Source organism: Gopherus flavomarginatus, chromosome 9, assembly GCF_025201925.1.
Source record: "Gopherus flavomarginatus isolate rGopFla2 chromosome 9, rGopFla2.mat.asm, whole genome shotgun sequence".
In the NCBI taxonomy this organism is placed as follows: Eukaryota; Metazoa; Chordata; order Testudines; family Testudinidae; genus Gopherus; species Gopherus flavomarginatus.
The window spans coordinates 20,898,868-20,911,130 of NC_066625.1; the positions used below are offsets into that span (position 1 = coordinate 20,898,868).

The 12,263-nt window shown below is 41.2% G+C and overlaps 1 protein-coding gene across 3 annotated transcripts in view; it reads left to right on the top strand.

Moving 5' to 3' along the window:
• The window catches only part of SNX29 (sorting nexin 29), a 443,704-nt gene that overhangs the window by 424,562 nt on the left and 6,879 nt on the right, over nucleotides 1-12,263 (top strand). The window lies entirely within an intron of this gene.

Genomic DNA, 12,263 nt, shown 5'->3' on the forward strand with positions numbered 1-12,263 from the left:
GATCTGCACTCACAAATCCATAGCCAGTGACAGTTCTATGCATCAACAGAAGGGGGAGTCTGAATTCCCCCATTCCCGCTGTTGTTATGGGCATGATTCTGTGTGGATCAGAGGAGCCTGAACTCCAAGGAAAATGGAGTGAGATATGCGTACAGGGTCTGCACTGAATGCTACCTTGCTGGTAGGCAGTGAAAACCTCAGGTCATATCTCCTTTTAGGCCAGGAGAATAAAACAATGCTTCCTCCTCCTGAGCAGGCACAACTCTCCCCACCCCACACTTTTTCATCACAGAATGTATCACCACAGAACTGGACTTTCTGCAGATTTGGGGACAAAATATATTTCATGGCATCAGATCTGCAAGATGCGTATTTTACTCTTTCATTGGAAATAGGATGCAATAGGCACCTCCCAAGAATTGTCACCAGATCAGGTCCCAGAGCCTGTAATTAATCTCTGTAGATTAAAGAAAGGGCAATATTTACATTGGGTGTCTATTTGTGACTTTTCTTTTGGCACCGTGTGGCATTTGCAACACTTTTGGCATAATGTACTTACGTAATCCATGCTCAGAAATATCGCGAGCAAAGTTCTTGAACATTAGTACTTACTGTTCGTTACAGACCTTCTGAAATGTCAGTATCACAGTTCAGTTGCCCTTGAGGGATATGTTTGCAGAGAATAATGAGGAAATTTATCTGAAGTGGTTCAGCATAAGCTAAGTGCTGCAAATACATCAGCCATTCAGGTTTATTGCCATTTAAATTTTATATATAATTCTAATATCATGAAATGAACTAATTAATTATTATTTTAAAGTTAGGTAACACCTGATAATTTATGAATGATTGGGAGCATTCATGAAGGGCAAATGGATAATCACATATTATATTTATCCTGGGAAACATAGTCCAGATTTAAAATTATAAAACACAAAAAAATCCCATTTTCTGTGGCTTTATTTCTTTGCCAATGCATCTGAAACATAAATCAATGGAAGCCTGTCTGAATCTGTTGATTTTTTCAAGTATGCTGTCCTGTGCATTATGGTGTGAAAAATATAAAGCTGAGTGGTTCTGCCAGCAGAACGACACACAAGATGAGTCATTCAAAGACAGGAAACGTAAGTACAAGTTGATATTGCATAATTCACTGATGTGTTGGAGATTAAAACTTTTTTTAGCAACCCTGTATTGAGCATGTTGGTGTATGGGACACCTTTGGGAGATGTGTGTTTATGGAGAGAGGCCACTACTCATGCAAAGCTGAGAAGATGACTAGATTGAAGTATGGTCCACCTAAATACTTTAACGTAAATGTTAAGTCTTTTGAGTTTTCTGTCCAGAGTTTTAAGGCTCAGCTGGCTATGGGAGGAGTCTGGTGTAGTCTCATTGAAGACTGGGTTTTCAAGTTTTTCTGAAAAATACTTATAGCAAAGGTTCATTATTATTTAAATCTTTCCAGAGATTCTGATGCCTTTTTAGTATGTTTTTTTGTTTAAATTCCACCTGGTTTTAGTTACTGAGATTGTTTGTTTGTTTGTTTGTTTGTTTGTTTTTTTGCTTTTAACTTGCTGCTATGTGAAATCAGATTTTGTTACTGATTATTGTGGCCACTTCCTTGCTGTTCTCCGTGATGTCCACATAGTTCCTCTTTGATCCAGCTAAAATGCTACAACCAAAATTATTTAGTGGTCAGACAATGTCATATCCCTCTTTGATTTGCTCTACTAGCTTCACCTTCCCTGTTTTTAATACACTGCATAACTTCATCCTCCCATATCATATTCCTTCTTGCACTTCCTCAACGCTAGCCCAAATGCCCCCTTTGTTTACATCTTCATGATCTTGATGAGATTTATGAAATGTACTTCCAAATCCAGAATGTCATGCCTCAACGATCTGCTCATTCAAATACTTCATAAAAGTCTAGTATTTTAATGAGGCTCCCACAGGAAAGAAATGGAAAATGATAGCTTTTAAAAACTCCAAAAAGTCTATAAAACTTTATCCAAGGTGAGGCCTTTCTCTGTTCAAAAGCTCTTTAGACTAAAGGCCATCTTGTTGTCCACAGTAGCAAGCATATTGTTAGCACTTAAGTTGTCATCTGTAATAAAAGATAAAAGGAAGAGCTTTTGCTGTGAAAGTTCATTTATTTATTTACTGTAGTTAACCTGTCTACCAGAGAAAAGTCATAGTCTTGCAGAACTATATTTTAGAAGTGGATTTCCCATTTCTTAATTTTTTCTCCTATCATATTTACTATTCTTTGCTTAACACCCATGAAAATCCTAATCTTTCTTTAATAAAGGGTTTCTTTGATTCTGTTCTACATTGTTGCATGTGTTAATGTCACTCCTGTTACCTTCTAAGACAAATGATGAGGTTACTTTCAGAAAAGCAGCTAAAACTTCTTTATTTGATGGACTAATTAAAGATGAAGGACTTGTTGGTTGATCAAAACAAGATTTTTTTGAGTAAACTTCTTTTTATCATGCTGTTCACTCTTATCATAATAACAGAAAGGATTTCATTATTAAAAATAATCTCATTGAACTTTTGTGCCATAACATGTTTTTTTTAAATTATTTTCTAAGCAGTGTATTTGCAAAACTCAGAGCAGAGCATCTTAGAAGCTTATTTACTAAGGGGAATATCTGAACAAAGATGAAAAAAATGTGAGTTCCATTGCTGAGAGATGTATCATCCTATTGTTCCAAATCCAAAGAGCTGGGCTTGGAGCAAGAAGGTCTCAAGAAGAATGGGGGAGAGGAATCCTCGCAACTAGGCAACACAGCAGCTGTGCACCTGCTCCTTGGCCTTTGCTGCCTGAATCCCTGCTTCAATGAGGATGTTGGATTTACAGAGTGGGAGATCTAACAGCCCTACTACATCCCTCCTCCATGTGCACCTACATCTCTTTAAAACCCACAGCTCTGGTGATACAGAGATGGTCCATGGGAAGCTGGGTTTGGTAGTGAATAAGGTGGGCTCAACCAAGACAAAGCAATCTAAAGCAGTAATAAGATTAAAAGATTTGACTGAAGTAGTCCAATCAGATGGTGATGCTTTCCTATCACTCAGGCCTGGTCTATACTACGCATTTATACCAAATTTAGCAGCGTGAAACTGATTTAACCCTGCACCCATCCACACAACGAAGCCCTTTATATCGCTATAAAGGGCTCTTAAAACCGGTTTCTGTACTCCTCCCCGACAAGGGGAGTAGCGCTGAAATCGGTATTGCCATGTCAGAGTACAGTTAGTGTGGCCACAATTCGACGGTATTGGCCTCCGGGCAGTATCCCGCAGTGCACCATTGTGACCGCTTTGGAAAGCGATCCGAACTCAGATTCACTGGCCAAGTAGACAGGAAAAGCCCCGCTAACTTTTGAATTTCATTTCCTGCTTGCCCAGCGTGGAGCGCTGATCAGCATGGGTGGCCATGCAGTCCCAAATGCAAAAAGAGCTCCAGCATGGACCGTACGGGAGATACTGGATCTGATCGCTGTATGGGGAGACAAATCTGTTCTATCAGAGATCTGTTCCAGAAGACAAAATGACAAAAGCATTTGAAAAAATCTCCAGGCTATGATAGACAGAGGCCACAGCAGGGACTCAACACAGTGCTGTGTGACAACCATAACGGAAAGCCAAAGAATCAAATGGACGCTCATGGAGGGAGGGAGGGGGGACTGAGAACTCCAGCTATCCCACAGTTCCTGCAGTCTCCGAAAAGCATTTGCATTCTTGGCTGAGCTCCCAATGCTGAAGCGTCAAAAACATTGTTGCCAGTGCTTCAGGGAATATGTCGTCAATTTACCCACCCTCTCCCCCCCCAAAGAAAAGGGGAAAAATTTGTTTCTCGCCTCTTTTCAGTGTCACCGTATGTCTACTGGATGCTGCTGGTAGACGGGGTGCTGCAGTGCTAAACAGCAGCATCCTCTCCCTTCCCCTCCCCAGTGGCAGACGGTACAGTACAAAATGACTGATAGCTGTCCTCATCATCATCCTGTGAGTGCTCCTGGCTGGCCTCTTTGAGGTCGGCGGGGGGCACCTGGGCAAAAATGGGAATGACTCTCGGTCATTCCGTTCTTTAAGCTTTGTGTCCTGGAGATTCTGTCCTGGCAGATGGTGCAATAAGGCTGTAACTGTCCTCATCATAGCAGCTGGAGGCTGAGCTCCTCTCCCCTCTCCCCCTCTTTCATGTCTAATGGAGATTCTGGACTATCATAGCAGCAGGAGGCTGTGCTCCTCTCCCCCCCCCACCCTTTAATGAGTAATGGAGATGTCCTGCCTGAAATATCATAGCAGCTGGAGGCTGCCTCCTCCTCATTTTATCTCACTAGAAAGTCAGTGTTTCTTATTCTTGCATTCTTTATTACTTCATCACACAAATGGGGGACACTGCCATGGTATCCCAGGAGAGTTGGGGGAGGAGGGAAGCAACTGGTGGGGTTGTTGCAGGGGCACCCCCTAGAATGGCATTCAGCTTATCATTTCTGCGGGATCTCTGGGGCTCTGACACGGAGCGGCTGTGCTCTCTGGTTCTCTAGTACATTTGCCCCATATTCTCGGCAGGACTAACTCTATTTTTAGACAAAACATAAAGAAGGGAATGACCTGGGGAGTCATTCCCACTTTTGTCCATGCTCCACTGACCGACCTCAGCGAGGCCAGCCAGGAGCACCCATGACAGCAGCAGACAGTACAATATGACTGGTAACCGTCATTGCCAATTTCTAAAGCAGCAGATGGTGCAATAGGGCTGGCTCCATGGTTACCATGCTATGGCATCTGCCAGGGCAATCCAGAGAAAAAGGGCGCAAAATGATTGTCTGTCATTGCTTTCACGGAGGAAGGATTGAGTGACGACACTTACCCAGAATCACCCGCGACACTGTTTTTGTTCCATCATGCATTGTGATCTCAACCCAGAATTCCAATGGGCAGGGGAGACTGCGGGAGCTATGGGATAGCTACCCACAAAGCAACGCTCTGGAAATCGACGCTAGCCTCGGTACATGGACGCACACCACCGAATTAATGTGCTTAGTGTGGCCGCATGCACTTAACTTTATACAATCTGTTTTAAAAAACCGGTTTATGTAAAATCGGAGTAATCCTGTAGTGTAGACATACCCTCAGTGAGGAAACTGAATCATAGTAGCACAGGAGGTAAGTTGGTGATTTCAGCAGTAGAAGACTTCACTTTTCAAATATTCTTGACATGATAGAGGCAGAGAGTAGGGGATGTAAGAGGAGATGACAAATATCTCCATTTCTCACCCCTGTCGGATGAGGGGGTGGTGTGGCTTCTGCTTGCTTTCTTTTGTAAAAATTTGGATTTGCATGGCTTAAGATTTCTATAGGGATAAAATTGTCTTTTATTAGTTGCAGATATGTTAGTGTCTCAGAACATGCTTTCTGTAAATAGTTTACATGCTTCATTTTTTACTATTTCATCCTGTTCTGTTGTTACTTCTAATGCCAAACATATTGATTATGAGCTGTTTAAAAGTTAATTTGGTAATTAAGGCTGTCTACACTCAATCTGTCAGTCTTTGAATGCAAACGACTTGAGAATATGAAGGAGGAAGTCCCTGGTTAGTCACTATAATCCAGCGTTGTATCAGTGAGTTGAAATTGCTGTTGTCAAACAAATAAACATTACTCCTCTCATTTTTGCATGTAAGATGTATTGTGAATCCTGATGCATAAAATTCTTCTCTATTTTTAATTACTCCAATATTTTCAGTACATAGTAATGTATCTTAAGGTGTGTATGCAATGATTTTCTCCACTGTACTGGAAAGATAATTATAACAGTAGCAAAAATAAATAAATAAATCCAGGTATACATTGAACACTCTTATTTTAAAGCCAAAGTCTAAATGCTATTATTATAGCGACAGTCTCTGAGCACATTCTCACCACTGGACAACAGAGTGATGCAATTCAAATGGCCGTGTAGAAAGCAAACGCACAATCTGAGTTTACAGTTTGACACACAATCCCCAACATAGCATTGTAGAAATGAAGGGTTGGAAGGGAACTGGATGGCCATCAAGTCCAGCCCCCTGTGCTGAGGTGGGACCAAGTAAACCTAGACCATCCTGGATAGATGTTTATCCAACTTGTTCTTAAAAACCTCCAGTGTTGGGGTTTCCACAACCTTCCTTCAAAGCCTATTCTCCAGAACTTAACCATCCTTATACTTAGTTTTTCCTGATCTCTAACCTAAATCTCCTTTTCTCAGGACTAAATGTGCCCAGTTTTTTTTAACTATTCCACGAAGTTCAGGTTTTTTAAACCTTTTATCATTTTTGTTGATCTTTGGATTCACTTTAATTTATCCATACACTTTCCTAAAGTCTGGTACCCAGAGTTGGACACAGTATTCCAGAAAAGACCTCAACAGTGTCCTGCTTTACTTAGCAATTACCTCCTGTGTCTTATGTAGGACGTTCCATTTAATACACCACAGAATGTTAGTAGTCTTTTTTGCAGCTGCATCACATTGTTGCCTCACATTCAATTTGTGTTCCACTTTAACTCCCAGATCCTTTTCAGCAGTACTACCTTCAAGCCAGTTTGTAATTGTGCGTTTGATTTTTCCTTCTTAAGTGTAATACTTTGTAATACTTTGCACTTTATTGACTTTCATCTTGTCAATTTCAGACCAATTTGTTTGTTCTTTTGAATACTAATTCTCTCCCCAAAGTGCTTGCAAGCCCTCCTATCTTTGTGTTATATGCATATTATATAAACATACTCACCTCTCCATTATCCAAGTTATTAATGAAAATATTGAATAGTACCAGGCACAGAACTGTTCCCTTTTGGGACACCACTTAGAGATGCCCTCCCAATCTGAGGAGGAACCATTGATAACTACTCTTTCAAGCAGTTGTGTATCCACCTTATAATAATTTTATCCAGACCACATTTCCCTAGTTTGCTTACGAGAATGTCATGTGAGACTACATTAAAAGCCTTACAGAAATCAAGATATACCTGTCTACGGCTACTGGGCCAGAGCCAGTAACTCTGACAAAGTAGGTTGATATGGCATGATTTGTTCTTGACATACCCATGCTGGGTATTCCTTATAACCCTATCATCATCTAGGTACTTACAAACTGATTGCTTGATAATTTGTTCCAGTATCTTTCCAGGTGTTGAAGTTAGGCTGACTGGTCTGTGTGTCCCTGGTTCTCTTTGTTCCCCTTTTAAAAATATATATATGTTTTGGACCTCACCTGTTGTCCTTTAGTTCTCAGAGATAATTGCCAACATTTCCAAGGGCTTGGCTACACTCGAAACTTCAAAGTGCTGCCGTGGCAGCGCTTTGAAGTGTGAGTGTGGTCACAGCGCCAGCGCTGGGAGAGAGCTCTCCCAGCGCTGCACATGCTCCACCTCCTCATGGGGATTAGCTTGCAGCGCTGAGAGCCGCGCTCCCAGCGCTGCAGCACTGTTTACACTGGCGCTTTACAGCTCTGTATCTTGCAGCACTCAGGGAGGTGTTTTTTTCACACCCCTGAGCGAGAAAGTTGCAGCGCTGTAAAGCACCAGTGTAGCCAAGGCCCAAGATGCTTCAGCTAATTCTTTATGTACCCTAGGATGAATTTAATCAGGCCCTGCTGACTTGAATAATCTAATTTATCTAAATATTCTTTAACCTGTTCTTTCCCTATTTTGACTTGCATTCCTTCTCTGTTGCTAATATTAATTGTGTTGAGTATCTGGTCACCATTAACCTTATTAGTGTGGACTGAAGCAAAATAGGCATTAAACACCTCAGCCTTATTGATGCCATCAGTTATTAGCTCCCCTCCCCCACTAAGTAGAGGCCCTACACTTACCTTTGTCTCTCTTGTTCCTAACATATTTAAAGAACCTCTTCTTATTGCCTGTTATCCCCTTTGCTTGGTGTAACTCATTTTGTGCTTCAGCCTCTCTCATTTTGTCCCTACATGATTGTGCTTTTCTTTTGTACTCCTCCTTATCAATGTGTCCGTGTTTCCTCTCTTTGTAGGATTCCTTTTTGATTTTCTGCTCATTAAAGAGCTCCTGGAGGAGCCATATTGGCCTCTTACTACTCTTTCTGCATTTCCTTCATATCAGAATAGTTTGCAGCTGTGCCTTTAACGCTGTCATCTTAAGGTAATGCTAGCTCTCCTGAACTCCTTTCTCTCTTAGATTTTCAGATTTTTATCCCATGGAACCTTACCTACCATTTCTCTGAGTTTGTTAAAGTCTGCTTCCCCCCCCCACCCCAAGTTCATTGTCCTTACTGTGCTACTCTCACTCCTTGCTTTCCTTAGAATCATCAAATCTACCATTTCATGATCACTTTCAACCAAATTGCTTTCCATCTTTAGATTCACTACCAATTCCTCCCTGATGGTCAGAATCAAATCTAAAATGGTTGTTCCCTAATAACTTCCACCACCTTCGGAAACTTATTCCAAAGTTATTGGAAATGGTATTTTGCTGTTTTACTTTTCCAACAGGTATCTGGGTAGCTCAAGTCCCCCATTATTAGCACGTCTTGTGTTTTGGATATTTCTGCTATTTGTTCTAGAAATGCCTCATCCACCTCCGCTTCCTGACGTTACCCCTATTTTTTACCCCTTTTATCTTTACCTGGAGACTTTCAACTGCTTTGCCTCTCCCTGCCTTCTGGACCTTGGAACAGGTGTATATATTTTCGATGTGTAATAAAGTGCCTCCTTCCTTTTTTCTGTTGTTTGTTCTTCCTGAACAAGCTATATCCCTCTATACCAAAATGCCATTCGTAAGATTTATCCCACCAAATCTCTGATGCCGCCTGAGTAATAATGTAGCTTATGTAATAATACTTCCAGTCCTTCCTGTTTGTTCCCCGTACTCCTTGCATTTATGTATAGATATCTAAGATGTTGAGCAAATTCCCCCACTAATTTCCCTCTTGTTGCTCCTATGACCCTGCTGTAATTTTCCGTTTCCCCCATAACATATAGTTCCCTGAGAAGGTCACCTTTTTTTATGCTTACCTGTGGGCTTTTGTCACCTGCTGCCTCTGAACCTAGTATAAAGCCCTCCTCAGTAGGTTAGTGAGTTAGCATGCAAACATGCCCTTCCCCTTCTTGGTCAGGTGAACCCCATCTCTTCCCAGCAGTTCTCCTTCCTGGAACAGCTCTCATTTTCAAGAAAGCTGAAGCCCATTTGTCGACACCATCTGCACAGTCATGCATTCATCTTCAGGATGTGCCTATCCCAGCCTGTGCCCTTAAGCTCAACTGTGGGGATAGATGAAAACACAACCTGCACCCCCGACTCCTTCATCTTCACTCCCAAAGCCCTGTAGTCACTGCTGATCTGCTCAGGGTCACGCCTGACAGTATCATTAGTGCCCATGTGGTTGAGCAGCATGGAGGAGTAGTCAGAGGTATGGATAAGCCTTGGCACCGTTTCTCTAATGTCTCAGATGCAGGCTTCAGGCAGGCAGCACACCTCTCAGGACCTCATATGAGCCCAACAGCTTTGGGGATATGGAGGCAGGCAGTGCCTCCTCCTCAGCTATTGGTGTCTGTTCCTCACTTCCTGTTGCCAGAACAGCGTATTGGTTCTTGGGTGGAGGGGTAGGTGGAGCACTATCTATCTGCTTTGGTCACTCAGGGAACAGAAAACTATTCATCCTGTGGCCAGTGTATTTGCCTTCTACCCAGACTCCTGTACCCCCCTGGTCTGGGTCTGTCACAGTATTTATTTTTTTATTGCTTCCAGTTTAGCCTTGGAAGTCAGGTGGCTAGGGTGGAACTGCTGATCCCTGTTCCAGGAGACCAGCGGGCTATAACATAGCATTCCCATGAGATTAATAGGGTGAATTGGCCTAAAAAGTCATTGTAGCCAAAACTTACTTGTTATAGAAACAGGATAGCAAACCAAATGGATTTATGCACATTTCGACCCAGCCTGTTAGGCCTAACAAATGGAAATGGTCATGGATTTCAGATAACTGCTGAACATATTACATGGATGACAAGCTGGAATGTTAGAACTCTATTTGCTCCAGGCCAAACTGAGCTAGTAGCAAACGAGTTAAGGAAATTACAGGTTCCCTTTGCTACCCTATAAGAGACACATTGGCTGAGTATAGGAGAGTTGACAGGTAGAAGTTACACTTTCTTTCACTCTGGTCATTCAAATGAACACACAAAGCATAGAGATAGAGTTGCTATAACAGTGAACAAGAAAACAGTTACTTCAGTGAACAGCTGGAAACTGGTGTCTGAGTGGATTGTCATAGCAGAGTTTACTACTGCTTACGATAAACTATGCATAACAGTGATCTGTTGTTACGCACCAGCAGAAGAGAGGGATGGATTTTATGAGCAGCTGGATAATACTGTAGATGAGATTCCTCATCATGGTAGGATCCTGATAATGGGATATATGAATGCAAACATTAGTAGTGGACATGGTAAGCAAATGAATAGTGTTGGACCACACAACATCATGATGGCAAACAATAATTGGAAAAAGTTAAAAACTTACTGTGAGATGCATGATCTAATATTGGTGGGATTTAGTTTCTTCACAAAGACACAGACAAGGTTACATAGAACTCATCAGATGGTCAAACCAGAAACCAGACTGACCACATTATTATCAGTAAAAGGCATAGACTGTCACTGTTGGATATTAGTCTACAGAAATGCTGAGTGTGGCAGTGATCATGAATGGGAACAATTAAGTTAAAGTCCAGGAAAAAACAATGGGTGCAGCTGGAACTAAATTTTCTCTTGATAAGATAAAAGATAACTCTGAGGGAGGCATAAAAGGTGATGCTTGGAAGGCCTTTCAAGATATTAATTTGTGATGATGAAGAAATCTCCCTATAGTCTGGCTGAGAAATATTCAAGGAAACAATATAAAACACAGTGGAGGAAGTTATTGGAAGGCATAAGCAAACAAGGAAAAGCTGGACAAGCAACAAAACAAGAATATCACCATAAAAGTGTAAACAAGTCAAACAAGTCTGCTGGGAAAGTGGAAGGAGTAAAAGCATTATGCAAAGTGGTGAAGAAATTACAAAGATTGGACAAGCAACAGTTTTGGAAAAAAGAGGCTCAGCAACTAGAGTTGACCTCCAGAAATCAAGCTATGAAAATAATACACAAACCGATTAAGTTACAAGGAAACACAATCAGGCCAACAATGCAAGCAGCAAAAAAGGCTACCAGTGAACTGACAGCAAATGCCAAAGAGGTGCTGGAAGTACGGAAGGAGCATTCTGACAAAGTCTGAACCCTGTAAAAAGCAACAGAGTCCTGTGGCACCTTATAGACTAATAAATGTATTGGAGCATAAGCTTTCATGGGTGAATACCCACTTCGTCAGACTCATGGGTCTGAACCTTGTAATTCATCCAGATGCAAGCATTCTAGTCACGCTAGGTGAATAGGGCAGCTTTCAAAGAGAATGGACATCTGAACTACCATCAGAAGAAGAAATAGAAAGAGCAAGTGGAGCTGTTTGAAAAAAAGACTACTGAACAGCTCAGTTGCTTAAAAGCCGATGGGACAAGTGCTATTGAAGCATTAGAAAAATATAGAAAAAGGTACTGGAACAAGAGGAGTCACCAGATGACTGGCTAAAGGCAATAGCTGGGCCAATCTTGAAGAAAGGAGATCCTGCAAATTCAGATAATTATAGAGGAATAAGCATATCATCAGTACTGGGAAAAATTATGATGAAAGTAATCATCAACAGATTAAGGCCAGTTTTAGAAAAATTAGTAGGCGAGGAACAGTGCAACTTCAGACCAAGTCCAAGTTGCATTTATTAATTATTCACGCTCTGACAGTTGATGGAACAAAAAGTGAGAATAGGGGTTTGGTGTTTTCATGAACTTCACAAAGGCATTTGATTTGGTTTATAGGAAAGCATTATGGAAAGTAGCAAAATCATATGGAGTTTCAGATAAGATGATTGCAATTATAAAAGCTATGTATAAAAATTATTACTGTGCTGTAAGAATTGGTAGAGAATTAAGCAACTTATTCAAGTCAGTTTTATGTAAGACAAGGTGATATGGAATCGCTATCACTTTTCTTCATGTTCTTAAACATTAAGAATGTTAGATGAGTTAGAGGATGTGACATTGGATGATCTACAGTTAAACTCCTTAATTTGGGCAGATGACATCATACAACTGGCAGACACATCTGAGTTAATGATGATGCTCTTTGCTACCTTGGATAATTGGTGTATTA